This window comes from Lemur catta, chromosome 1 (assembly GCF_020740605.2).
Source record: "Lemur catta isolate mLemCat1 chromosome 1, mLemCat1.pri, whole genome shotgun sequence".
NCBI lineage: Eukaryota > Metazoa > Chordata > Mammalia > Primates > Lemuridae > Lemur > Lemur catta.
Window position 1 is genome coordinate 4,509,201 of NC_059128.1, and position 27,233 is coordinate 4,536,433.

General features: G+C 34.1%; 1 long non-coding RNA gene and 4 other non-coding genes across 5 annotated transcripts; all 5 read right to left on the minus strand.

Annotated features, from left to right (window-relative positions):
- Positions 1–518: 518 nt before the first annotated feature.
- Positions 519–593, minus strand: LOC123631323. The gene has a single exon (XR_006733149.1). It is a non-coding gene; the product is annotated as a small nucleolar RNA SNORD113/SNORD114 family (small nucleolar RNA).
- A 1,924-nt stretch (positions 594–2,517) lies between these two features.
- On the minus strand, positions 2,518–26,144 carry LOC123640074. The gene is made up of 5 exons (XR_006735867.1): positions 26,094–26,144; positions 21,069–21,155; positions 18,324–18,423; positions 16,791–16,878; positions 2,518–2,589 (listed from the first exon to the last, which is right to left on the minus strand). It is a non-coding gene; the product is annotated as an uncharacterized LOC123640074 (long non-coding RNA).
- On the minus strand, positions 3,624–3,698 carry LOC123630845. Its single transcript, XR_006732789.1, has one exon. It is a non-coding gene; the product is annotated as a small nucleolar RNA SNORD113/SNORD114 family (small nucleolar RNA).
- LOC123630847 lies at positions 11,487–11,558 on the minus strand. The gene has a single exon (XR_006732790.1). It is a non-coding gene; the product is annotated as a small nucleolar RNA SNORD113/SNORD114 family (small nucleolar RNA).
- LOC123631328 lies at positions 14,635–14,706 on the minus strand. Its single transcript, XR_006733153.1, has one exon. It is a non-coding gene; the product is annotated as a small nucleolar RNA SNORD113/SNORD114 family (small nucleolar RNA).
- Positions 26,145–27,233: the final 1,089 nt, after the last annotated feature.

Consider the following 27,233-nt stretch of genomic DNA (forward strand, 5'->3'; position numbering starts at 1 on the left):
AGTACCAACCTGGCTTGTTTAATGTTTGTTTGCTTAGATATAATTGCATAAAAAGATGACATTAATCATAAGTATGGTTGCATAAAAGTCTCATCATTGCTCCAAGCTCTCTCTCAATTACATAATTATTCAATCAACTATTTATTTATGTAAATGTATTTCCTTTTCCTTAATGAAATGATCAATATGCAACCTGCCTCAACAGAAAACAAAAACACATTCAGTCCTGTGTACAGATGACCATATGTTCCTTGCTAAAGCGATAAGAGCCTTGACTATTAATTTATCAGGACTAAGAATCTCAAAATCGTCTTAATGATAATCCGTGTTTCATTACATGCCTTAAAATATAAGTGCATGCATATCTTTCTTATTCTTCACTCATTGGCATAATTCTTTATTCATAGGCTAATTTTATTATAATAATGTAATTCATACCCTCAAACCACAAAGGCCCATGAACACGGTTCTGTATACTCATTTCCCACGAAGAATAATGAGGTGTCTTTTTTTTTATAATGGACCTCAGAATTGCAGATGGGTTTAATCAAAATTCTTGTTTCAGAAACCCCATGCTATTCATCATTGGCCCATGATGGGCATTTTTTTTTATTTATTGATTAATTTACCAATTCACAAATAACACAATCATAAAAGCTCAGAAACAAGAGCCTGGAATTTTAGGCTCTTGTCAAAGGTGGTCCATGAAAAATAATGAAACCACCATCTTCCATCACCTCTGAAACACTCACCAAGCAAGCCATAGATTCGCAGGCGGCCCCAAGACCCAGCCAGTATCTCGGCCCATATGGGAATGTGCAAATCAACCACGGCATAAAATAAAGAATAATAACAAACTGCTCTGAGAGTAAGTTAAATAACTTCCATCTTCTTTTAAAATTACCTCAGTTGTCCTAATTTACATTAAACATAGCTTGTGGTTCATAACACATTCCCATCACTGGTCCATGCTTGGAGTGTTTTATTTATTTTATGCACATAGACATTGATTATTTCCAGAATATGAAATAAGGGACTTACTTATATTAGTGTCTACGCCCCTTACTCAGGATAATACTCTTTATTGAATGATTAAATCATCTGTCTTGTGTTCACTCTGGGAAGGAAAAAGTAGATTTAAAATAGATTTAGATCTTTTTAATAGTGAAGCAGAACTAGACTAATAAAAAATGCTCAAAAATACAGTTTTTATTAGCCCTATATTGAACTTTTAGTTTTAAATAACATAATAAATATTATTGAGTCTACTACCTAACCCAAGAATACGAGCTCTGATTACAAATATCTGCCTATATAAACAACTAGTAAGTAGACAGTTATATAATAGATTACTAGCTGATGCTAACATTTTCCCTTTTCTTAATTAAAAAGAAAAAACCAATAAGCTACAAATAAAAAAAATTGTCTCTGAACTAAGATACTAATAGGCTCCATGTAAAAGAGGATTTTACTTAAGATTAATAATTGTACTTGTTTTATTGCAAGCATTAATATGAATAAAATATTAATAATACTTATTACACTCAACTAATTGCACCTCAGGTAGGCCTGTTACTCTTCTTTGATGTATATACTTCTCTATTTATTTATGCATGATTCACTTGAAATAATACATTTCATATCTTTGAACCACAAAAGCTCAGGAACAAGTTTATTGAATTTTCCTAACTTCTGCTAGGTAATGTCTACAGAGAATATTGGCTGTTTCTCATTCAGTAACAGATCTCAGAGTACACAGAGGGCTTAATCACGGGTGTTGATTCAGAGTCCTCCACCAATACTCATCATCGACCCAGGCTTGGCTTTATATTTCTTCATTCATTTCTATCTCCTTCAACTGGCTCAGTCATTCATGGTTTCACAAATGATAATTATACGATCAATACACTTTAATGACACAAAACTGAGAACAAAAGGCTTAAACAGAACAAGGATCTGTTCATTGCTCCCTTTCATGCAGAGAAAATAGACTAGACCACTTTTTACGAAGAACCTCAGGTTTACGCAGGGGATTAATCAGCTCCCTGGTTTCCTATCAGTTCCACGCTCATGGTCATCGTCTACTTGGTTCTCTCTCACTTGCCTTGTCTATTAACGCTGGAGTAATCAACAATCACGGGCCTCCCACCTTAGCCCACAGTTGAGAAAATTTGACACATGCTATCTACCTCAAAAACTGACAACTTAAATGTTTGTCAGTGGAGGAATATATTAAGCAACTGTAACAAAAACATTAAATGGGAATTTAAAGTGCTCTGACAATATGTGAAATGCCTTGCATCTCTGAGGTTCTCCGTGGTGGTTGAATGAATCATAAATTTTTGTTCTTGACACATTCCAATTATGGGTCCATGATTGGCATTCCTTAATTTCATGTCTTATTTAGCCACTTAGTTTATCGAAATAATTTACTGGGCTCCGGTGAATGAACACCATCAAAGCCCAGAATGAAACATTGGCCTTGGTGCTGATGTTTACTTACGTCAGTCTTTATGTGCCTTAGTCCAGAAGTAACAGTTATGGGCTTCATGATTAGAGGAGAATAAAATCAGCTACGTGGTTTTCATTCTATAGAGAAGAAAAGCCTGTTTTTAAAAACATGTTCTCGTTTTTCTAAGAAACTAAATTACTACAACCTGGAAAGGTCTATGTATGTCTTTCAAAAAAATGGAATAGCCTAGAGTTTTTCTTAGAACATCTATCATGGAAAAAAAACATTAATCAATATTCTCATATCATAACATTTGTTCCTAATTGGCCCATGGTTTGCTGACTTTCAAAAATAAATTGAAACATAAAAGCATGCCTTCTTTCTCATATAAACAGACATCAGTATTTGTGCTCTCACAGCACTGGAAAAGAACATTGAAAAATATTTATATCTGTCCATAGTCATTGCCCTCAGGAATAACAGACTTGCTTCTTTTTTTATTGTTTTAATAAAAATCAGTTAAATCAAAAATAAGATTGTATTAATATTCCCATCATTGGTCTCTGCTAGGCTCTAAATTATGTGGTTATTTAAACAGCTATTTATATAAGTAAATACATTTCATTTTCTATTTTTTTAATTGCAGAATGTTACAGGGACATAAACACTTTGGTCACATCAATTGCCTTTGTATCGCCTGAGTCAAAGCTATAAGTGTGCCCATCCCCCAGACAGCGCACACCGCACCCATTAGGTGTGAATTTACCCATCCCCTACCTCGCCCTCCCACCTGCCTGATCCCCAGTGAATGTTACTTCCATATGTTGCATCATTTTCTTAATAAAATATTAATAATCAGTCAGCAACCCACCACTAACACAGAACAAAAATTTTGACTCTCATGTACAAATGACTTTATACCCCTTACCAGATTAGTAAGAGCCTTGACGATGAATTTATTGGCAGTCTCAGATAAGTTTTAATATAATTCATGTTTCATTACATTCCTTAATAAGTACATGATTTATCCTTTTTTTTACTCATTGATACTTTTTTTCATAGTTTGATTTTATGATAAAAAGGCAATTTATTCCCAAGAACCAGAAAAGCCCAATGATAAGGTACCATGGGCTCATTTCCCAAAAAAGGAATAATTACATGTCTCTTTGTGATGGACATCAGAGTTACATATGGGTTTAATTAAAAATCCTGTTTCAGATACCCCATGGTACTCATCATTGGCCCAAGCACGTTTTTCTTCCCTTATATCTTCATTCATTTATTATTCATTGGTTCATGAATAACAATACAATCACAAAATTCTAGGAACAAGGTCTCCCTTTTAGTGCTCCTTTCCCCATAGACTAGATCTCCTTTTACAGTGGACCTCAGAGAACATGTGTGATTAATTAACATCCATGCTTCATACCAAATCCACATTCACCATTAGTCCTTCTGTGGTCTTATTTTATTCAATCTTTCCATGTTTTAAAAATGGTCCAATGAAAAGTGACAAAACCACAATATTCTAACACTGACAATGTCTTCCATATTTTCCCAGGCTGCTATAAAGAGTTATCAGCCAGAATCATACCAACATGGAAAAGTTTAAATCATTTGTGGTGGAAAATAATACAGAATGTTAAACAGTTGTGAAAATAAATGAACTACTACTTTTTTTTAATCACCTCTGTTGTGCCAAATTACATTAAACATATTTTTTGGTTCATCACACATTCCCATCACTGGTCCACTCTTGGTGATTTTTATTTCTGTTTTAGACATTGATTCCTTTGAAATACCACTAAATACTCATGAACAAAGCATCCCAACCAAAGACATGAACTTAAGGTATTACTTACATTAGTCTATATGTTCTTTACCCATAAAGCTAACTATCAAGATTTTGTTTCTTAGAAAATGTTAGCTATCCTGTGGTCATTCTGTGGGGGAAAGGCAGATTTAGCCTAGGAGAAGAAGAAGAAATAAAAAGCATCTTAATAGGAAAGGAAGAAGTAAAATTGTCTATCTTTGATGATGAACTAATCTTATATTTAGAAAACCCAAAAGATTCTACCCAAAAAATTGAAAACTGATAAACGAATGCAGTAAAGTTGCAAGATACAAAATCATCATACAAAAATCAATAGTGATTTCATATGCTAACAACTAACTGATAAAGATAGTAAGAAAAATAATCACATTTACAACAACAACAAAAAACAATAAAACATTTTGATGTAAATTTGACCAAGGAAGTGAAAGACCTGTATAGTGAAAAATATAAAACACTGAAGAAAGAAATTGAAGAAAACACAAATAAATGAAAAAATATCCTCTGTTCATGGATTGGAAGAATTAATATTGTTAACAAGTCTGAACTACCCAAATCCATTGACAGATTCAATACAATCCCTATCAAAATCCCAAGGTCATTGTTCACAGAAATAAACAATTCTTAAACTCATAGGGAACCATGAAAAACCCTGAATAGCCAAAAAAAATCTTCAACAAAAAGAACAATGCTGAAGGCATCACACTTCCCGATTTTAAAATATATTATCAAGAATTTATAATCAAAACAGCATGGTACTGACATAAATACAGGTGAATTGACCAATGGAACAGTATTAAAAGCACATAAATAAAACTCACACATTTATGGGCAATTGATTTTGGACAAAAGTGCCATGAGCATGCAATATGGAAACGACAGTCTTGTCAATAAATGGTGTTGGGAAAACTAGTTATCCATGTGTAGAAGAAAGAAACTGGATCCCTGTCTCACACCATATATAAAAGTCAACTCAAAATGGATTAAAGACTTCAATATAAACCTGATATTGTAAAACTACTAAAAGAAAATATAGAGGAAAATCTCCATTACATTGGTCTAAACAATGATTTTTTGGATATAACCCCAAAAACACAGCCAACAAAATAAAAATAAACAAACAGAATAGCATCAAGCTAAAAACCATCTGCACCCCAAAGAGAAAACAAAATGAATAGACAACTCACAGGCTAGAAGAAAATATCTGCAAATCATACATCTGATAAGGGACTAATATCCAAAATATGTAAAGAACTCTAAGAACTCAATAACAAGAAAACAACCCAATTTAAAAATGGGCAAAGGACTTGAACAGATATTTCTCCAAAGAAGACATACAAATGGCCAACAGATATATGAAAAAAATTCTCAACACCACTAATCATTAGAGAAATGCAAATTAAAACCATGATGAGACATCATTTCACATCTGTTAGAATGGCTTTTATCAAAAAAAAAGATAAGTATTGGTGAGAATGTAGAGAAAAGGAAACTCTTCTACATTGTTGAGAATGTAAATTAGTACAGCCATTATGAAAAAAAGGTATGCAGGTTTCTCAAAAAACTAAAAATAGAGCTACCATATCACCCCACTTCTGGGCGTATCTCCAAAGAAATTGAAACCAATATGTTGAAGGGATAGCTGCACTCCTGTGTTCACCATAGCATTATTCACAATAACCAAGGTAAGGTCATCAGTGGGTGAATGAACAAAGAAAACATGGAATATACACACAATAGCCTTTAGAAAAAATAAGAAAATCCTGACATTTGTGACAATCTGGAGGACATTATGCTAAGTGAAATAAGCCAGGCATAGAAAGACAAATACCACGTGATGTCACTTACATGTGCAATCTAAAAACATTGAATTCAAAGAAGTAGAGAGTAGGACGATGGTGACCAGAGGCCAGGATGGGGCTAAGGGAGGGAATGGAGAGTTGTTGGTCACACTGTACAAAGTTTCAGACATACAGGAGGGATGAGTTTTAAGATCTATTGCAAAGCAGGGTGACTACAGTCAATGATAACGTGTTATATATTTCAAGGTAACTGAGAGTAAATTTCAAATGTCTCACAATAAAAATGGTAATTAAATGAGGTGATAGATACGTTAATTAGCTTGGTTTAACCATTTTACATTGATATATAATCCATATATCAAAACATCACATTGAACTCCATAGATATATATATAAAATTACGATTTGGCAATTTCAAATATTAACTTAAAAAAGAAATGAAGAAAGACATAAAATCAATAATTTAAGCTTCCATCTTAGGAAACTAGACAAAAAGAGTATAGTTACTGAGTCCAAAGTAAGCAGAAGACAAAAATAACAAAAATCAGAACAGAAATCAATGAGACTGGAAACAGGATATCAACATAGGAAATTAACAAAAAAAAAAAGGAGCTTCTATGAAAAGTTCAATAAAATCAAAAAGCTTCTAGGTAGCTAAGAAAAAGAATACAGATGCTATCAATTGCTCATATCAAAAACAAAGGACAGGACATCATTACAGATCCCACAGACACTGAATGTACAACAGAGCTCAGAGAGACCTCTAAGCTCCTTTAGTCAGTCTAGCACACCAGGATGCCTCATTTTAGGGTATTGGTTTTTGGGCCACCAATAGTATCATATATTAACCAGAAATTTCAACTCCCTATAACCCCAAACCTTAGTGAAAACCTAGGAAGCAAGAGATCTTGAATTGTATCATATATCAATATTTCATAAAAACTATTTTTATAAGCTTTAAGCCCAGGTTTCCCTCTAATATATTGTTTTTGTTAACTAGAAATGGCCCAGACATTTAATGAGTGTCTATTATTTAATTTATTATTTAATTTAACATAACTTTAAGACTGCAAATTATATGAAAATTTTATTTATAAGCATTTATCTCATTTACCTAATTTATCTTAGCAGTTTACTTACATCCCAGTTACTAAGTTATTTTCTGTTAACCATTTTTACAGCCTGTGAATATTAGATATACAATACAGACCAGAAAACAACCCAAATATAATTTTAGGCCAGGCACGGTGGCTCACGCCTAATCCTAACACCCTGAGAAGCCAAGGAGGGAGAATTGCTTCAGATCAGGAGTTCAAGACCAGCCTAAGCAAGAGTGAGAAACTGTGTCTACTAAAAATAGAAATATTAGCCAGGTATGGTGGCATACACCTATAGTCCCAACTACTTGGGAGGTTAAGGCAGGAGAATTGCTTAAGCCCAGGAACTTGAGGTTCCAGTGAGCTATGATGATGTCATTGCACTCTACCCAGAATGACAGAGCTAGACTCTGTCTCAAAAAAAAAATATATATATATATATATGTATAAATATATATAAATAGAGTTTTAATTATTACTTTTAAATGTAAAAAAAAAAAACCTACCAAGAAAATAAGCAAACATTTTAGTAAGACTTGCTATTCTGAACAATGTATGATCTTTCTTTTAAATTTTATCAACATATTAACAGTAGAAGTTTTAGAAAACATCTTGCTTAAATATGTTAACTAATTACATCTATAATATCAACATCCCATTTCAAGCTCAAGTGTAAATTTGAACACACATAATACTTTTAAAGAGTAAGACTGTTTTGAGATTCTCTTTGGATCCTAATAAACATTTTGCTTCTCTTAAAATAAATTACAATGCAAAATTTTTTTAATTTTATAAGTAAATGTATAACAAAGGAATGCTATGAGTAATTTTATATGCACAAATTTGATAACCTAGAAAAAATGGTTATCATTCCTTGAATTTCAAGGTTATGAAAGACATAACCTTCCAAAACTTTCACAGTAAGAAAGAAAGACAGTCTAAAAAGGCCTATATTTACTTAAAGAAATTGAATCAATAATTAATAACCTTCCAAAACAGAAAGCATCAGCACAGATGGATTTACTGGTGAATTCTCCCAAACATTTAAGAAAGAAATTATGCCAATCCTACATTCTCTTTCAGAAGACAGAAACAGCGTAAATACTTCCTAACTCATTCTACAAGGCCAGCATTACCCTAATACTACAACCAGAAAAAAACATTACAGGATAAAAAACTATAAACCAGTACCTGTCATGAATATATATGCAAAAATCCTCAAAAAATATTAGCAAATCAAATCCAATGCTATACATAAAAAAATTCAACACCACAACCAAGTAGAATTTGCCCTAGATATACAAGCCTGGTGTGACATTTGAAAATCAATTAATTTGATTCCATCACATCAGCATGCTAAAGAAGAAGAAAATCACATGATCATATCAGTAAATGCAGAAAAAAAGCATTTTGGCAAAGTCCAACATTGATTCACAATAATAAAACAAAAACCTCTCACTCAGGAAAGTAGAACTAGAAGTGAACCTCCACAACTTGATAAACAGTATCTACTAACAACCTATAGCTAACATATTTAATGGCAAGAAACTCAAAGCTTTCCCATTAAGATCAAGAACAAGACAAGTATATTCCCTCTCACTACTGCTTTTCAACATTATCATTGAAAATTTAGCTAATGCTATAAGACAAGAAAATGAAATAAAAAGTATACTGACAGGGAAAGAAGAAATAATACTGTCTCTGTTTGCAGGTGACATGATTGTCTACGTACAAAATCTGAAAGCATCGACAAAAAGGCTGGTGGGACAAATAAGCAAGTAGAGCAAGTTTGCAGAATACAAGGCTAATAATATACAGAAGTCAATTGCTTCCCAATATGCCAGCAATGAACAAGTGGAATTTGAAATTAAAAACACAATACTATTTACATGAGCACCACAAAAAAATCAGTATAGGTACAAATCTAACAATATATGATAATATATATAATAAACATAAATAAATAAAATAAAATACAGATAAATAATATATAATAAATATAAACAAATTAAATATAATAAAATATAAATCATTAGGTAATATATTGGGTATAAATTAGGTATAAATATAACAGAAACATGTATAAAATCTATGAGTAAAACTACAAAACTCTGATGAAAGTAATCAAAGAACTAAACAAATGGAGAGATATTCCATGTTCATGGATAGAAAGACTCAATATTGCTAAGATATCAGTTCTTCCCAACTTGATCTATAGATTCAATGCAATCCCAATACAAATCCCAGCAAGTTATTTTGCAATGTCAATAAAATTATCCTAAAATTTACATGGAGAGACCAAAGATCAGAATAGCCAACACAACATGGAAAGAGAGCGAAGTTGGAGAACTGGCATTACCCATATTCAAGATATAAAGTGACAGCAACAGGAAGTGTGGTACTGGCAAAATAATAGACAAATAAATCCATGGAACAGAATAGAGAGCCCAGAAACAGACCCACATAAATATAATCAACCGACCTCTGACAAAGGCGCAAAGGCAATGCAACGGAGCAAATGGTGCTGGAACAAATGGACACCCACAAGCAAATAAGTGAATACAGACACAGACTTTACACAATATACAAAAATTAACTCAAGAAGAATCATAGACCTCAATGTAAAACTCAAAACTGTAAAACCCCTACAAGATAACACAAGAGAAAATCTAGATGATTTTGGATGCCTGGGATTTGGCAATGGATTTTTAGATCCAACATCAAAGGCATAATCCATGCAAGAAAGAATTGATAAGCTGGACATTATTACAATTAAAAGTTGCTGCTCTGTGAAGAAACTATCAAGAGAATGAAAAGATAAGCCACAGATTGGAAAAAAAAAGACAAGAGACATACCTGATAAAGTACTATTATACTAAATCTACAAAGTACTCTTAAAACTCAACAGTAAGAAAACAGTCGGATTAAAAAATAGGCCAAAGACCTTAACAGACACTTCACTAACCAAGATATATAGATGTAAAATAATCATCTAAAAAGATGTTCCATATCGTATGTTATCAGGAAAATGCAAATTAAAACAATGAGATACCATTACACACCTATTAGATTGACCAAAATCTGGAACACTGACAATACCAAATGTTGGCAAGGATATGGAGCAACTGGAATTCTCATTCCTTGCTAATGGAAATGCAAAATGATCCAGCCACTTCAGAAGACAGTTTCACAGTTTCTTCCAGAACTAACCAAACAACCTAGCAATTGTGCTCCTTGGTATTTACCCAAAGGAGCTGAAAACAGGACCGCACAAAAACCTGCACATACATGTTTATAGCAGTTTTATTCAAAACTGCCAAAACATGGAAGAAACCAAGATGTTCTTCAGTAGGTGAACGGATCAACTGTACCTCCAGACAATGGAATATTATTTAGCACTTAAAAAAATTAACTATCAAGCCATGAAACAACATGGAAGAATCTTAAATGCGTATTACTTGTAAAAGAAAGCACTCTGAAAAGGCTACATATTGTATGATTACAACTACATGACATTCTGGAAAAGGCAAAACAAGACAGTAAAAAGAGTGGTGGCTGCCAGGGGTTAGTGGGGAGAGAGGAGTGAGTAAGTGGAGCACAGAGGATTTTCAGATCAGTGAAATATTCTGTATGATACTATAATGGTGGATACGTGTCATCATAAATTTGTCCAAACCCACAGAACGTACAACACCAAGAGTGAACCCTATTGTAAACCATGGACGTTGGGTGATAATGACATGCCAATGTAGATTCAACAATTGCAGCAAGTGCACTACTCACTACCAGATGGGGGCGGCGGGGGATGTTGACAGCGGGGGAGGCTACACACATGTGAAGACAGGGATATGTGGGAAATCTCTATACCCTCTGCTCAATTCTGCTGTGCACCGAAAACTACTCTAAAACATAATTTTAAAAAGAAAAACAGGAGCAGCATTTAAAAAAACAACAACCAGTTACCAATCAACAATGCTGATTCTTACATAAAGCTGTATTCTTATGTTCCTTACCCAAAAGTGTAAGAGCCTTGAACCTGAACCATTTTTGTGGGAACTCAGAACTTCCAAATTGTATTAATCCTGTTCCTTATTTCATCATATGCTGCCATAATTGATCCCATCATGGCCCTCCCTGTCTTCATTTATATATTTTATTCTTATATTTATGTAAGAATTTACTTATAAAAAATATAATCTGTTCTCAAGAACCTCAACAGACCAAGAACAAAATCTGACTTTTCCTAACTTCTGCTATAAGCTTATTGCCCACAGAAATAATAGGACAGTTTTCTTTTTCTAATGGATCTCAGAGTTACAGGGTTTAATCAAAATGCTTGATACAGACACCCCTAGATATTCATCATTGGCCTTGGCTTGGAACTCTTTCTTCACTCATTTGCACCTTTGTTTAGTGATATATTCATTTATTCACTAACAATAATAAAATCAACAGAAAAAAATTCCCAAATCCCACCAGTAAGAATTACGAAATTGTTAAGATCAACAAAGCTGATAGAATACCTCTTTTTATAATGAACCCCAAAGTCAAACACATGGATTATTAATTAACCTCCCTGCTTCTTAGCAATCCTTCACTCATCACTGATCCATGTTTACTCTTCATTTAATTTGCCCATATTTAATTTAATTTAATCTAATTTATTTATTTATTCTTTTAATTTTTTTTTGAGACAGAGTCTCACTCTGTCGCCCAGGCTGAAGTGCAGTGGTGTCATCACAGCTCACTGCAGCCTCCAACTCCTGGCTCAAGCAATCCTGCTGCCTTAGCCTCCCGAGTAGCTAGGACTAGGGGAATGTGCCACCAATTAATTTTTTTTTTTAATTTTTTGTAAAGTCAGGGTCTCACTATGTTGCCCAGGCTGGTCTTGAACTCCTGGCTTCAAGCAATCCTCTTGCCTCACCCTCCCAAGGTGCTGGGACATATAGTGAATGACCATGAACACATCGTCGGACCTCACAAGAGAAACACTATCAACCATTTTCTTATGTGTTACCCTTAAAGATTCAACAGACTAGGTCACTTGAGGAAATTTAAATTAACTGTGGTGCAAAAATAAAACAGAATAGTATTCAGTTCTGAAAGTGATGGAAATGGCCTCTCCCTTATTTTGTTCAATGGTCTTAGTTGTGTGGAATTGAAATAGTATCATTTTGGGGTTTTTTTTTCATAAAACATTCCTATCATCAGGCAATGATAGGCATGATGTTTTTTATTTTTCTTATTTTTGTATGTACTTTTTTATTTTTATTTTTTGTAGCCAACACCTTATTTATTAAAGAAACAGGTCACCTTTCCCTTATCTTAGAAAAAAATCAAGGATGTTTGCTTTTATCATTTTTACTCAATAATGGGGTGTGGCTAGGCAAGAAAAACAAATCAAGCCATATTGTTTGGTAAAAGAGAAAATTTGTTTGATTTACAGATGTCATAACTAAACGTAGAAAATCTGAAGTCTATTAAAATACTAGACCTAATCATCACATTTATTAATAGTAATGCTCAAGGGTGTAAGGCTAGAATAGTAGAAATGAAATTACATTTCCATGTGGAAATGGAAAGCAAAAAAAATGGAAAGTGAAATTTAAAACCCAGTATGATTTTCAATAGTCTCAAATTTGAAAACTACAAATTACTTTTGGGAAATTTTGAAAGTTTTTAAAAGAATTCAATAAATATGTAGATATATCTATGTAACTCCAAAGATATATAATGTTCAATATTATAAAGATGTCAATCCTCCCCAATTTGATCTATACTTTCAATGCAAACTCAATCAAAATGGCAGATTTTTATAGTACTTTTCAAGCAAATATTAAAATTTACTTAGAAATAAAAAGGCCTAAAATAAACAAAAGAATCTATAAAGTTGAATAGAGCTAGAGGATTTATACCATGTGACTTATATACAACTAAAGCTACAATATAAGACTGTGTATTATTAATATAAGAACAGACACATACATTAATGGAATAGAATAGACATTTCCAAAATAAACACATACACCTACAGTTAATTGCTTTTATAAAAAGAGAACTAAATATGTACCCATTTATTTCTCTGAAATAATAAACAACATGAACAAACCTTCTAAATAAGGAACATAAACATAATTTAGATCTGTTCCTACACTTTTTACCGACAGAAGTAACAGCCAAGATTTTCACCATTGGAGAATAATTAACTCAGGCGCGGCACACCCATTGTGTGGAGTAAAAGCAATATTTCAAGGGGCATTTGTAGGACTGTCCTAGATCAATGATAAACCTTCATTTGTGCCACATTTTAATCAGTGGCCCAAGCCTGGCCTGGCATATTATTTTTGGATTCATCTAGTATCCAACACAAGAATCTAGAACATTTTTCCTAATAATGGATCCCACCTATACAGAATTAGATAAACTAAAATACTTTTTTCATAGTACATTTTCACCAACAATCCATACCAGACCCTCTTTTATGTATTTATTTATTCATTCATTGCTTTATGTATTCATTTATTAAGTACTCGCAAACATCTATTTATTTTTCCAGAGAAAACAAAATATTATCAACCCATCAACCACCCAATATTGTAATAAAATTAAATGCAACTATACATATGAAACTGACCCAAAGTGGGAAAAGCATAGTTTGTGGTGTTTTTTTTTAATCTGAGTATCAGTGAGGTACAACAGGATAAATAATTAACATTTTTAAACACATGCTTCTCATTGGGCCATGTTTATCCTAGTAGTTTTCAACTGGGGTCAGTGTTGCCCCCACCCAGAGGACACTTGCCAATGTCTATAGAAATGTCTGATTGTCACAACCAGTGAAATCACTACACGTCCTATACATACAGGACAAACCCCACAAAAAAGAACTATCTAGCCCACAATGTCAATAGAGCTGAAGTTGAAAAACACTGCTTTACCCTCTTTAAAATAATTGGTCAAGAGATGAATATACTTATACATTCACTCATAATATCATCAGTATCTGTGAACACACAAAGTACATTAGAAATTTGTATGATATTAACAGCGGTCTATGTGCTCATTACTCCAAGACATAAACAACTAGATCATATTTCCTTGTTTTTAATAAGCAACAGGCACCACCTAAATAATGGAAGACAACAGCACTGATTTCTATGTACTTATCTACTCTATATGCTCCATACACAAAATTTGATCAATTTCTGTTGGACCTGAGTGCTTCAGATATGTATTAAAAAAAAATAAATATACTGCACCCTCTCATAATTAGGCCAGATATGGTTCTCCTTGTCTTCCTTCATGTATATATTTGTTTTGTTATTCATTTATTAATTCATTTACTGTAATACAACAAACCTCAACAACCTAAGAACAAAATATTGAATAATCTTAACTTCTGCTGTAATATCATTTACCATACAGGCATTAAGTAGGTCTCTTCTTGTAGTGGACCTCAGAGTGAAAGGGTTTAATCAAAATCATTGATTCAAATACCCCAGAATACTCATCATTGGTCTAGGCTTGGTACTCTTTTTTTTTTTATTCATTCATATCTTTATTGCTTTATTGATTGAGTCATTAATAAAAATAAAGTCAGTATATATGAATCAAAAAACCTAAAAACAAGATCCTTGAATATTACTGAGATCTATCTATAGGCTTATTTTCTATAGAACTGAGACTACAACTTTTTGCAATGGATCTCAGCATTGCACAAATAGATTAATCAACTTCCTGACTTTACTTTAATCCCACATTTAAATTTTGTCCATGCTCACCCTTCTTGTATTTAATTTGTCCGTATTATAAAGATAGTACATGTGGTAGCCAGCCTCAAAGATGCCTCTCAATGATTCATACATCCTGCTATGCATGGCCTCTTCCCATATTAAATCATGACTGCCTGTATTACCAGTAGAACACTGTGGAGGTGATGGTGTATGACTTCTGGAACTAGATTACAAAGTACATTGAGGATTCCACCTTTCTCTGTCTTGGATTGGTTGCTCTGGAGGAAGTCAGCTGCCATGTTGTGAGGAGACTCAAGCAGTCCTGAGGAATGGTCCATGTGGGAAGCAATTATGATCACCCACCAACAATCAGCACCACTTTCCAGCCATGTAAGTAAGCCATGGAAGCAGATCCTCCAGCGCAGTCAAGCTTTCAGATGACTGCAACTCTGCCTGACATCTTGCCTGCAACCTCACAGGAGACCCTAAGCCAAAATCACCCAGTAAGCCTCTCCTGGATTCCCGCCACATAGAAATTGTGAGAAGTAACAAATGTTTATTGTTGTTTTAAGCCCTTAAATTTTGGAATAATTTGTTACGCAGCCATAGATAACTAATTCAATTTAATGAACAACCATGACCCACCATCTTAACTCATGATGAGGCCCACGACACTATCTTCCCGCTTCTTGTCTACTACTCCCGGGAGGACTGAACAACCTCGATCTTTATCACTGAAGAAATGTGTAAATCAACCATGGTACAAAATAAAATATAATATCAAAAACTTCTGGCCGGGCGTGGTGGCTCACGCCTGTAATCCTAGCACTCTGGGAGGCCGAGGTGGGCGGGATCATTTGAGCTCAGGAGTTCGAGACCAGCCTGAGCAAGAGCGAGACCCCGTCTCTACTAAAAATAAAAAGAAATCATATGGACATCTAAAAATACATATAGAAAAAATTAGCTGGGCATGGTGGCACATGCCTGTAGTCCCAGCTACTCGGGAGGCTGAGGCAGTAGGATCGTTTGAGCCCAGGAGTTTGAGGTTGCTGTGAGCTAGGCTGACGCCACGGCACTCTAGCCCGGGCAACAGAGTGAGACTCTGTCTCAAAAAAAAAAAAAAAAAAACTTCTGAAAATGAATAAAAGCCTTCCCTAAGTTTTAATGGACCTGAGTTGTATTGAATTGGATTAATAGTAAACTTTGATTCATTTCTAGTACTGGTTCCTTATTTAGCCATTTATTCCTTTAACATAATTTAGTGATGAGCAAACCACCTAAACCAAGGACATGAATTTTGACCGTTATAGACAACAATCTCTAACCTCCTTACCCAAGAAGTTAAAAAAAAAAAAATTAACATGTTTATTATCATTGAATAATTAAATCAGCTATGTGTGTTCATTGTGTATAGTAAAATGCACATTTTATAAAGAAGGAACAGTAAAGACTTAACTTCTTTTAATGGACTTGAGTCATGAAGGATTAGATTAATTATAATCCTTGGTTCCTATCGTAGACTCATTATTGGCTCAAAAACAACTGTATTTTTTATGTATGGATTTATTTACTGTTTAATTTTTAATACAATGAATACTTAAATCCACCACTCAACATAAGAGCAATCAATGTAACCATTACATTTATATACTCCATCTATATCCTCCCTAACCACATGTCCACCATGACCTCATTCATGTTTTGTAAGGGACCATATTTGTGCATTGCTGAGAATGCGCCATGAAGTAGTGTACCAAGATTAACCCTAATTTATTTGTTTATTGACTTACTCATGTTTTTTCTTTTGTTTATTAACTCAAAGAATAATTTGATCATTTATTTATTTTTTTAAAGGAAAAGAATAAAACTCACCAGCAATCCAGAACTGAAATACCATTTCATGCAACTGCTGACATGTGCTTTGTTCAAAGTGGTATGAGTCTAGGTTTCTTTTCTTCATCTGTAAAAATGGGTTAATCATTATCTTTGTTTCATGACACTTACTCCTCATTGGCCAAAGCTCTGCATTCTTTTTAAGTGAAATGTGAACTCATTCATTCATTCACTTTTAACAATATATCAAAATGAATAAAAGCCAAGACACTGGACAAGAACCTGGACTAATACTAGCAATATCTGTTCATATGTTCACAGCAATGTGAGCTGTTCATTGTGATGTGACAGCAATGTGTTCATTACCCACAGATATAAACAACTAGATCATTTTTTTTAAGTAATATTCACAGAATGGAATTGGATTAATGACACCTACTATCATATTCTCAATATTATTCCATGCTTGGCCTTCTTTCAATTAGGCAATTATTTTTAAATGATTTCTGGTCTAAACAAAACCAACAACCAGCTACCCACCGCTATCCAAAACTACAATATGGTCTCTGATGGAATAGGATATGTCCTTTATGAAAAACAGTAAGGGAGACTTAATCTACTTATGTTATGAAACTCAGTCCTTCAGAAAATAATAATTAATAATAATCCTTCTTTTGTTACTGACTTGCATAATTGGCCATGATCCATTTATACATCTTTATTTTTGCATTGGTTTACTTAAGATACAATTCACAGACATGAAGAACTAAGAACAAGATCTTTGACTATTCCTTACTTTTGCTGTAAGCCCCTCTCCCACAGAGGAAATAGCTAAGTTTCTTTTTTCCTAATAAACTCTAAGTTACAGAGTTCAATCAAAATCTTTGATTCATACATCTCAGAATACTTATCATTGGTCTATACTTGGCATATGTTTGTTCTTTTATTTACACATTGTTTATTTCTTTATTCATTGATTCACTAATAATATGATCAATTCTCGTGAATCAAAAAGCCTGAGAACAATCTACTTGACTGTTACTAATAATTGTCTGTATGTCCATTTCCCACAGAACTGATAGATTGCTTTTTGCAATATATATGTACTTTTTGTACTTATAGATTAATCAACATCCCTGTTTCATATCAGTTCCACACCAGACCCTTTTTAATTTAAAGATGATGCAACAAAAAAATCAAGGAATCATAATCTTACTCCACAGCTAGAACACCAACATCTTCCTATGTGTGCTTCCCTCAAGGAATTAACAGCCTAAATCTTTATCAGTGGAGAGGTACTTAAGTGAATCACAATGCAAAAATAAGACAGACTGTGAAGCATCGCTGGAAATGAATAAAACACCCAGAATCTTAATTATTGGATTTTACTAGTATTGAATTAGATTAATCATAAATCCCAACTCTGGGCACATGCTCATCATTAGTCCCTGCTGGTGTTATTTGGTTTTATTTATGAATATATCCATTTATCACTTTGAAAAATTCAAGTAACACTCATAAACCAACCTCCCAACCCAAGAACATTAAACTCTACCTGCTACTTACACTAACCTCTTCTCTCCTTACCCACAGAGGTAAAAGCCAAGATCTGTAGCATTAGAGAATTGTTAAGTCATCTGTGGTATATGCATTTGGTGAAGTAAAATACAGACTTTCAAAAGAAAGAAAGAACCTGCAGTTAGATATTTTTTAATGGAAGTTTATCTTGCAGTATTAGACTAATCATAAATTTGAGTCAGCTCATAATCTCATCACTGCCCAAGAATGGCACTCCTTAGTTACTCACTCATATAGTTTTTACTTTTAAATGATATAATGAATACTAACATGAGAATAAGCTATTTGTATCATAGATATCTGTCTACATACTTGCTATCCAAAAATTTAACAGCTAGGTGACTGCTTTCAGTGAACCTTACTTGTGCAAAATTGTATAAATATAAATCTTTGTTTTATGGCAGATTCTCACCAATGGTGCACAAATTTTTCTGATTTACATGTCCAGTGATTCATTTGTTTATTCATGCATATAATTATGCATGGAATAAATTATCTACCCATTTTTCTAAAGAATTGCTCCATGCAAATTTTAATGTACATTACCCAAATGGGGAGGAACTAGAGCTCTGTGTATTTGTATTTATCTGGGCAGCATTTGGGCATATCAGGAATAATCATTATCTTTGGTTCATAACACAAGTTCAGCATTGGCCTTCTTTTGAATAATTGATCTAGATAAAAACTGCCTTTTTCATTTCCAGATAACAATATGCCAAAAACAATGAAAGCCAAGACAAAAGACAGGAACATTCAATATCCGTCTTCATGCTCATGGCCCGTAGATATAATCTAACCCATAAAATCCTCTTCTGATTTTTTAAAAATAAAACTCAATAAATAGGTTATTATATAACCCTGATAATATGATATAGTCTCAATATTGGTTCATGCTTGGTCCCCTCTTAATAAAAAATAGTGAACCAACTAACAACCCAGAAATGAAATATTCTTATTCCATGACCTGTCTCCGTGGACTTAACTCAAGTTAGAAGAACCTAGATACCACTTTCTCCATATGGACATCAGGAGAGTAGAGCAGGATTACTCATTAGCTGTGTTCCACACACACGCTCCACACTGTCCATAGCTGGCCCTGTTTTAAGTTATTGCTTGAGATATGACGGTATTTGTTCAACAACTTAAAACAATATATAAGGACCTAAAAACCTAGACTCTATACCTGAATACCAAAAATACTAACAACTCTCCACATGGTCATTACTCACAGAAATAACTGACTATATCCTTTGTCAGCTTTTGTTGTTTTTTATAAAATTCAGTGAACACAATTGGATTAACCATAGCTGGTGTCATAGAACACATTCTCCACATTGGCACATGCTTGCTCCTTTTCAATTTGTCATGTAATCATTTGTTTATGTAAACATTTTTCCCTCCTCCTTAATAAAACCAACAACTAGCAACCTCCTACCAATTGGGAATGTCAACAGGGACGCTTAGATGTGTCTATCTACATGTCTGCAGTTCCTATGTGCTCCAAAGAGGGTAACAGCTTTTACCTATGTGTTATATTGAAACTCAGTATTAAAGAAACATATTACTAATATATTTCATGACACACTCTCAAAACTGATCCACACATGACAACCTTTATCTTCACTTACACATTTATCCATTCGTACATTCATGGATTCACTGATATCAGAGTCAGGAACCACTAAAGCCTAAGAACCAGTGCCCCAACAGGCCTGAACGTCTACTCTGAACTCCATTCCCTTACAGGGAATAACTAGATCTCTTTCTAATGGACTTTGGAGTTCAGGGTTTAATCAAAATTATTGATTAATATACCCCAAAACTACTCATTACTGAACCAAGCTTGACACTTTTTCTTCCTTTATTTATTTATATATTGTTTACTGATTATGCATTATTTATTGATTATGTTATTCAGGGTTTCACCAATAAAATAAATTAATACCCATGAATCACGAAAACCCAAGAGCAAGATCTTTGACTACTGCAGAAAGCTGTTTACAGGCTCTCTTCCCACAGAGCTGGTAGACAAGCTCTCTTTTTAATTGGACCTCAGTGCTGCACCTATGGATTAATCAATAACCCTGCTTCCTGCCCATCCTGTGTGTTTCGCTGCTCTTTGCTTGCTCATCTTTCATTTAATTTCTTTATAATTTAAAGACAGTACAGTGGGCAGCCTACCATCTTACTTCACAGCTGGAACACTGACCATACTTCCCGTCTCCTATGCACTCCCTCCTCAATGATTTAAAAGCCTTGGTCTTCATCAATAGAGAAGTGTTCTTAAAATGTGGTGGAAAAATTGAATGGAATATCAAGCAACTGTGAAAATGAATGCAACACCCCCAACTTTGTCTTTAATGGACCTCAGTTGTAGTAAAATGAATTAATATTAATGTGTCCATGGCACTTCTCAATATTGGTCCATGCATGGCATTCTTTGATTTTATTTTGGTTTTATTATTTTATTTTTTACATGGACAGATAAAATTGGGTGCATTTATCATGTACAACATGATATGTTGAAGTATACATACCTTGTGGAATAACTAAATGTAGCTAATTAACATATACATTACCCCACATATTTGTCATTTTTTTGGTGAGAACACTTAACATCCACTCTCCTAGCACTTTCTGTTCTATTTATGTTTGTGGAAGCCATTCATTCCTGTGACACAATTCCGTGAACAACATGAATAAGCTCCTTTCCACCAACACATGAACTCTGTTACTTACCTGCGTCCCTCAGCTCCTTGTCCGCAGAAGAGACGGCCAAGATCTCTGTCACTGGGTGATGAATAAATCCGATTTGGTATATTGAATCTGTGGAGCAGAAAGCAGATTTTAGAAAACTCGAGAAGCAGTGCAGATTCAAGAATCTTAGTCCTGCTGTATCAAAAATCTCAGTTTTCATCACATTCCCATTATTACCCCAAGAATGGCCCCGATTTATTTGACTTCTTTCATTACTAATTTACGTAATATAATGAAAACTGCAGAAACTACACCCTAATAAAAGAACAAGAACTCTGCCTATTCCAAATTATCCACCAAGCCCTACCCACATAGGTAACAACCTAGATTATCTTTTTTATGGATTTTCCTTGAGCAGAATTGGGTAAATTTATCTTCCTATTTCTTGACACATTTCTCACGGATGGTCTGTGTTTGATCCTACTTTATGAATTTATTCATTCATTCATTTATTTTTTATTTACTCATGGGATACTTTGAATTTTCATTTTTTTCAAAGCAAATGCAGAATGGTCTAAAATATAATGATAGGTAATGTCTCTGTGGTCTTTATCCAGAGTGGGCAGAACCCAAGGCCCATTTTATTTCTGTGGACATGGGCAGAGGAGACCAAGATTCATAGCCAAATTTTTAATGACATACTCTTCTCATTGGTCTGTATTTGCCCTCTTTAAAAATCTTTTCCTTCATTCGCTTTAATAACATCATCAATATTTGTGAACCCACCCTCCCTGGACCAGGGTATAAATAGCACTAAGAAAACTTGAGAAGCTGTGCAGATTTAGATTCTTTTTAAGGATTCTTAGCCCTGCTGTATGGAAAATTCCAGTTTCTGCCCACAAGCTCAACACCTGTCCCCTGCTTGATCTCCATTCAATTAGGTAGTTCTGTAATCAATTATTTATTATGTATCCCTTTTTTCTCTTTTCTTAATAACATACTTAATAAAATAAACAGCTACCAACCCCAAAACAACAGTGACTCTTACATATATCTGTCCATATGTTCCTAAACAACATGGTAACAGCCTTGAACTGTTCACTTACTGGAACTCAGCTCCTCAGAATTATTTTAATAATAATCTGTATCTCATTTCATACTTTCATAATGAGTGAATATCTAGCCCTCCTGTCTTCATTCATCATATGTTTCTTTATTTACTTGTGCACTGATTCACTAGTAATAACAGGATTCATACCTGACATCTACAAAATCCCAAAAACAAGATATCTATATTCCTCACTGCAACTGCAAGCTCATGTCCCCCTGAGGCAGTAAATTAGGTTTGTTTTTATAACGGACCTTGACATTACATGGTTTAATCAAAATCCTTGATTTGGACACCCCAGGGGACTCATCGTTGTTTTAGGCTTGGGACGTTTTTTCTTCACTCATTTATACATTTGTTTATTGATTCATTCATTGATTGACTAAATATTACTTAATCAATATTCATAAATCACAGCAAAGTAAGAATAAGATGTATGAATATAGGAATACTATTGCTAATTTATTTAGGCTAATTTCTCCCAGAGCTAATACACTAAATCTCTTTCTGCAGTGGACCTCACTGTCCCACATGGCTCAATAAATACCCTATTGCAATCCCACACTCATCATGACTCCTGCTGGACCCTCTTTAATTTGTCCAAATTTTAAATATTTGACAAAGAACCTCCCATTTTACTTTATTGACACTATTTCCCATCTTTCCTTGTGTTTTCTCTCCCAATAGGTTAGAAACCTAAATTTGTAATCGATGGCAGAATGTGTAAATTAACAGTGGTGGAAAAAACATGAAATATTAACCAACCAACCAAATGAATGAAACATGCTCTTAACATTAAATTTTGTTTCATGGTATATTTTCACCAATGCTCATTCTTTTTTGACTTTTATTTTGTTTTAATTAACAAATCATTCTTTACCTTCTTTATGTATTTATTTATTTATTGTTTGATTTAATTAGTTATGGATTAATTTAATCCTCTAGCTATCTTGTAAAAGATAATTAACAAGGGCAAATCCACCGACAGCCCAAATCCAAGCAATACAACATAAATCTATCTGTGAACTTTAAACAATTGGGAGCCCAAACTTTATATCCTTTATATGGAATCAGCAAGATAGAAATGACTTTACCCTAATACTCAGTGCATAATTTATGTCCATCACCGGACTGACATTTGCCCTGTTTTAACTAATTGTGACGTAAACTTATTCATTCATTCCCTTACAATCTATAGCTGGGAATCTAAAGAAACTGGTCAAAACCTCTGAATAAAACTAAAATCTGTCAATCTGTCCATTACCCACAGAGATAATCAACTAGCTCTTTCTTATCCTGTTGTTCAGTGAACACAGTGAACAGAACTGGATTAATTGTAATTCTTACTATCTGACACATTCTCAACATTGGTCCTCTTTCATTTTCTTACTGATGTAAAACTCTTTCTGTTTGTAGAAACAAGAGTAAATATCCACCCCTATGTGTGTGTATCTTCTATTGACTTCAGTACTTCAAAAATATATTAATAATCATTCACTGGTCCATGCGTGGCCTCTTTTTGTTATTCATTTATGCATTTGTTAATAAATTTTCTTATACATTTATAAAATGTTTAACAATGTATTCATTAATCCCCTTATACAATACTTACATAACCAATACTCATGAGCCATAATTGATTGGCTAGTAATAATACAATCAAGTGCTCAATAATTATATGTGGCTAGTAGCTACCACATTGCACAGAACAGATTACAGAACATTCCCATCACTGTGGAAAGTTCCATGGGACAGTGCTAGAATATATATACTCTTTACCCTTACGTAAGTCTAGAACTTTTCCCTAATGAACCTAATTGGATAATCATGATCCTTGATTCAGGAATGATTACCACTCTAGGTTCATGCTGGCTGTCTTTTATTCTAAATAAGTTTTAATAAGCCATCCTAAATCCAATCTCTTACTCCACAAATAGAACACTGACATTATTTTTCATCTTTTATCTCCTTTTGTGGTCCTTGCTCAAAGACTAACTAGCCTAGATCTTTATTTATGAATGGATGTTTAAATAAACTATGTACACATACACAACGAAATACAAAACAGATGTTATAGGAATAAAAAACAAGCTAGGCTATTTTTATGGCAGTTAGGAGCACAGAATTGAATTAACTATAATCAATTACAATCTTTTCATCCTTGGACTATTCTCATCAGCAGTCCATGCTTTGGTCTTTTGTTTATTTTATACGTTTATGTAATTATTTATTTTTAGTATAAAATTACATCCAACATATCATACCACCATGCAAAAGTAAGAATATTGACTAACCCTATAACCCACACATTTTTTTAAATGGACCTTGGATGAGAAGTGGTCATAAAGGTTTACAGTGTCCCTTTCATGGGACATTTCTTTATCCTGGCAACAGCCTAACACCTAGCAGGTGTCCCTCTCACAGGTAACTCGTTTATACTGGCAGATGCCCTTGTGGCTCTTGTCTGACCTGTGTCCAGTTTATTCTTACCAAGATGGTCGCTCTCTAGGAGAGCTCTGACCAGGAAAGAAGTTAGGTTCAGGTATGTCGGTCAGGTGAGACACAGAGGAGGCAACTCAACAAAACAGAGGAAATAACAGAAGCAGCATGTGACTTATAGATCCAGCATGCCTCAAAAAACCAAGAGGAAGGAGGGAGGCTCTACTGCAGTCTAGGGCGTTATCCAAGCAGTTTTCCTGCAGAGAATCTAAGTCAGTATATCTGCGCTTGCCCCACTGACCCCCACGTGTACGGAGCTGTCCCACAGGGAGGGAGGCAGTCACCAGGAGCGGAGACTGTATAAGGCAGATGTCTGGATCTATCATGTAGAGGAAGCAGGAGCGTGCCAGAGAACTGGAAACTGTGTCAAGGGGGAGTAAGCCTCCTTCTGACGTGACAAAGTCACACTTATGGTAAAAATGGATGCCAGAGCAGCATAACATTAAGATTTTACTATAGTGAGATTTGACCATCTTTGTCCCATATTTATTGTCTGTTGTTTTATTCACTTATTTGTTCATTCATTGATTTACTTATTTATGAACACCCTTGACTAACTCTCCAGCCAAAGATTTAAGAACATCAATCATTACCTACATTTTCTTTAAGCACCTTATCAACCCAAATAAAAGTCAAAATGCTCATAAATATTGCATGATTAAATAAACTATGATGTGTCCATTCTCTGCAACAGCAAGCAACTATTAGTAAAATAAACATCCTGGATCATTTTTCATGGCTCTCACTTGTATAGCAATGAATAAGCCTTAGCTTATGAAATATCCTCATTAGCCCATGCTCAGCCCTTTGAAATATTATTTATCCCTTTAAAAAAATCATGAAAGAATGCCCATGACTTCTACTCAACAAATAGAAAATTACCAATACCTTACTTCCCCATGTAACCCTCTCTCACCAAGTTAACAACCCAAACTTCATCAATAGGGAGTGCCCATCCAAACCATAGTGTATAAATTGATGGTAGAATGCTATTAAAATAAATGAAATAGCATAAATATTTATGTTTTAATGTCTCTCAAATTTGCAAAACTGTGTAATCATAAATCTTAGATCATGATGCACTGTCTTCGTTAATCCATGTTTGACTCTATTTCATTTTACTTATGTATGCATCCACTTATGTTTAATAAATCCATAAACATACAGGCCCCCACCTCCAACCTGAAAATACGAAAAAGAAACATAACACATGTGATATGTGATGTGTATCACATATGTGTTCCTTTTTTCCTTTGCTCGTTTGCTACACAGAGAACAGCCTAGTAATATTTTTTAATTTGGTGACAGTTATGCCAAATGGAATTAATCACCCTTGGTTCATGACATTCTCATCATTGGTCTGTGCTTGGCCATCTTTGACTTTATTTATATGTTTAATAACACAATAAACGCCCATCAACTAACCACTCAACTTCAAGACAACATTAGCCGTTACTCACATTGGTTCATGGCTCATTTCCCACAAAGGTCACACCCAAGATCTTCATCAAGAGAGTGCCATTACATTCACTTTGGGGCTTCCATTCTGCGGAACGCAAGGCAGATATCAACAAGGATGAAACAGCCTAAATATTTTTTAATGGTCATCAGGTGAGAAGCACAGGATTAATCGCAAACTTTGGTTCATAACAGTCTCACCACTGGCCCAAGCATAGCTCTCATTGCATGTATTTACACATTTATTAATTTTTATTATTACAATGAATATGCATTAATTCACCACCCTAATCACAAACAAAAATAATGACTATTACAAGCACTTGTCCCTATGCTTCTTACCCACAAAGGAACCAACCCAGATATTCTTCCAACTGGATTCAAATATGCAGAGTTAGAATAATAATCATCTTTGATTCCAGATACAATCTCATCATTATTTCCTACTCATTCTCTTTAATATTTTTACTTATTTTTAAATACAATAAACACAGATGAACCCAGCATTAATCTAGAACAAAAATATTGATTAGTACATTCAAAACAAATCCACAGAAGTAAAAGTCTTGTTTTGTTTTAAATAGTCCACAATTGTACACAAATGGATTATTCTTAACCTTTAGCTCATAAAACACCATCTTCATGGTCTATTCTTGGGCTTCTTTCATTTTGTCATTTATTTTTTCACTCATCTAATTCATTTTTAACTATACAGTAAATATTATACAATTATACAAATATAATTATACAAATATAATACAATTGAAGCCACCATTCAGCCCAAGAGCAAAGACTATCCTATCCACCCATTGATATGCTTCCAACACAGAGCCTCAACAGCCTAGCACTTGTTGGGTTTTGCTTTTTAATAACCACATGGAAACTGAGAGCAGAGAGGTAGTTACCGGGGGTTGGGGATGAGGAAAACGGGGAGATATTGGTCAAAGGGTGCAAACTTTCAGTTGTAAGATGAGTAAGTTCTGGACAGCTGATGTAGAGCCAGTGACCATAGGTAACAATAACATATCATGCACTTGAAATTTGCTAAGAGAGCAGATCTTAACTATGGTTACCACACATGCAAAAAAAGATAGCTGTCTGAGGGGATGGATATGTTAATTATCTTGATTGAGATAATCATT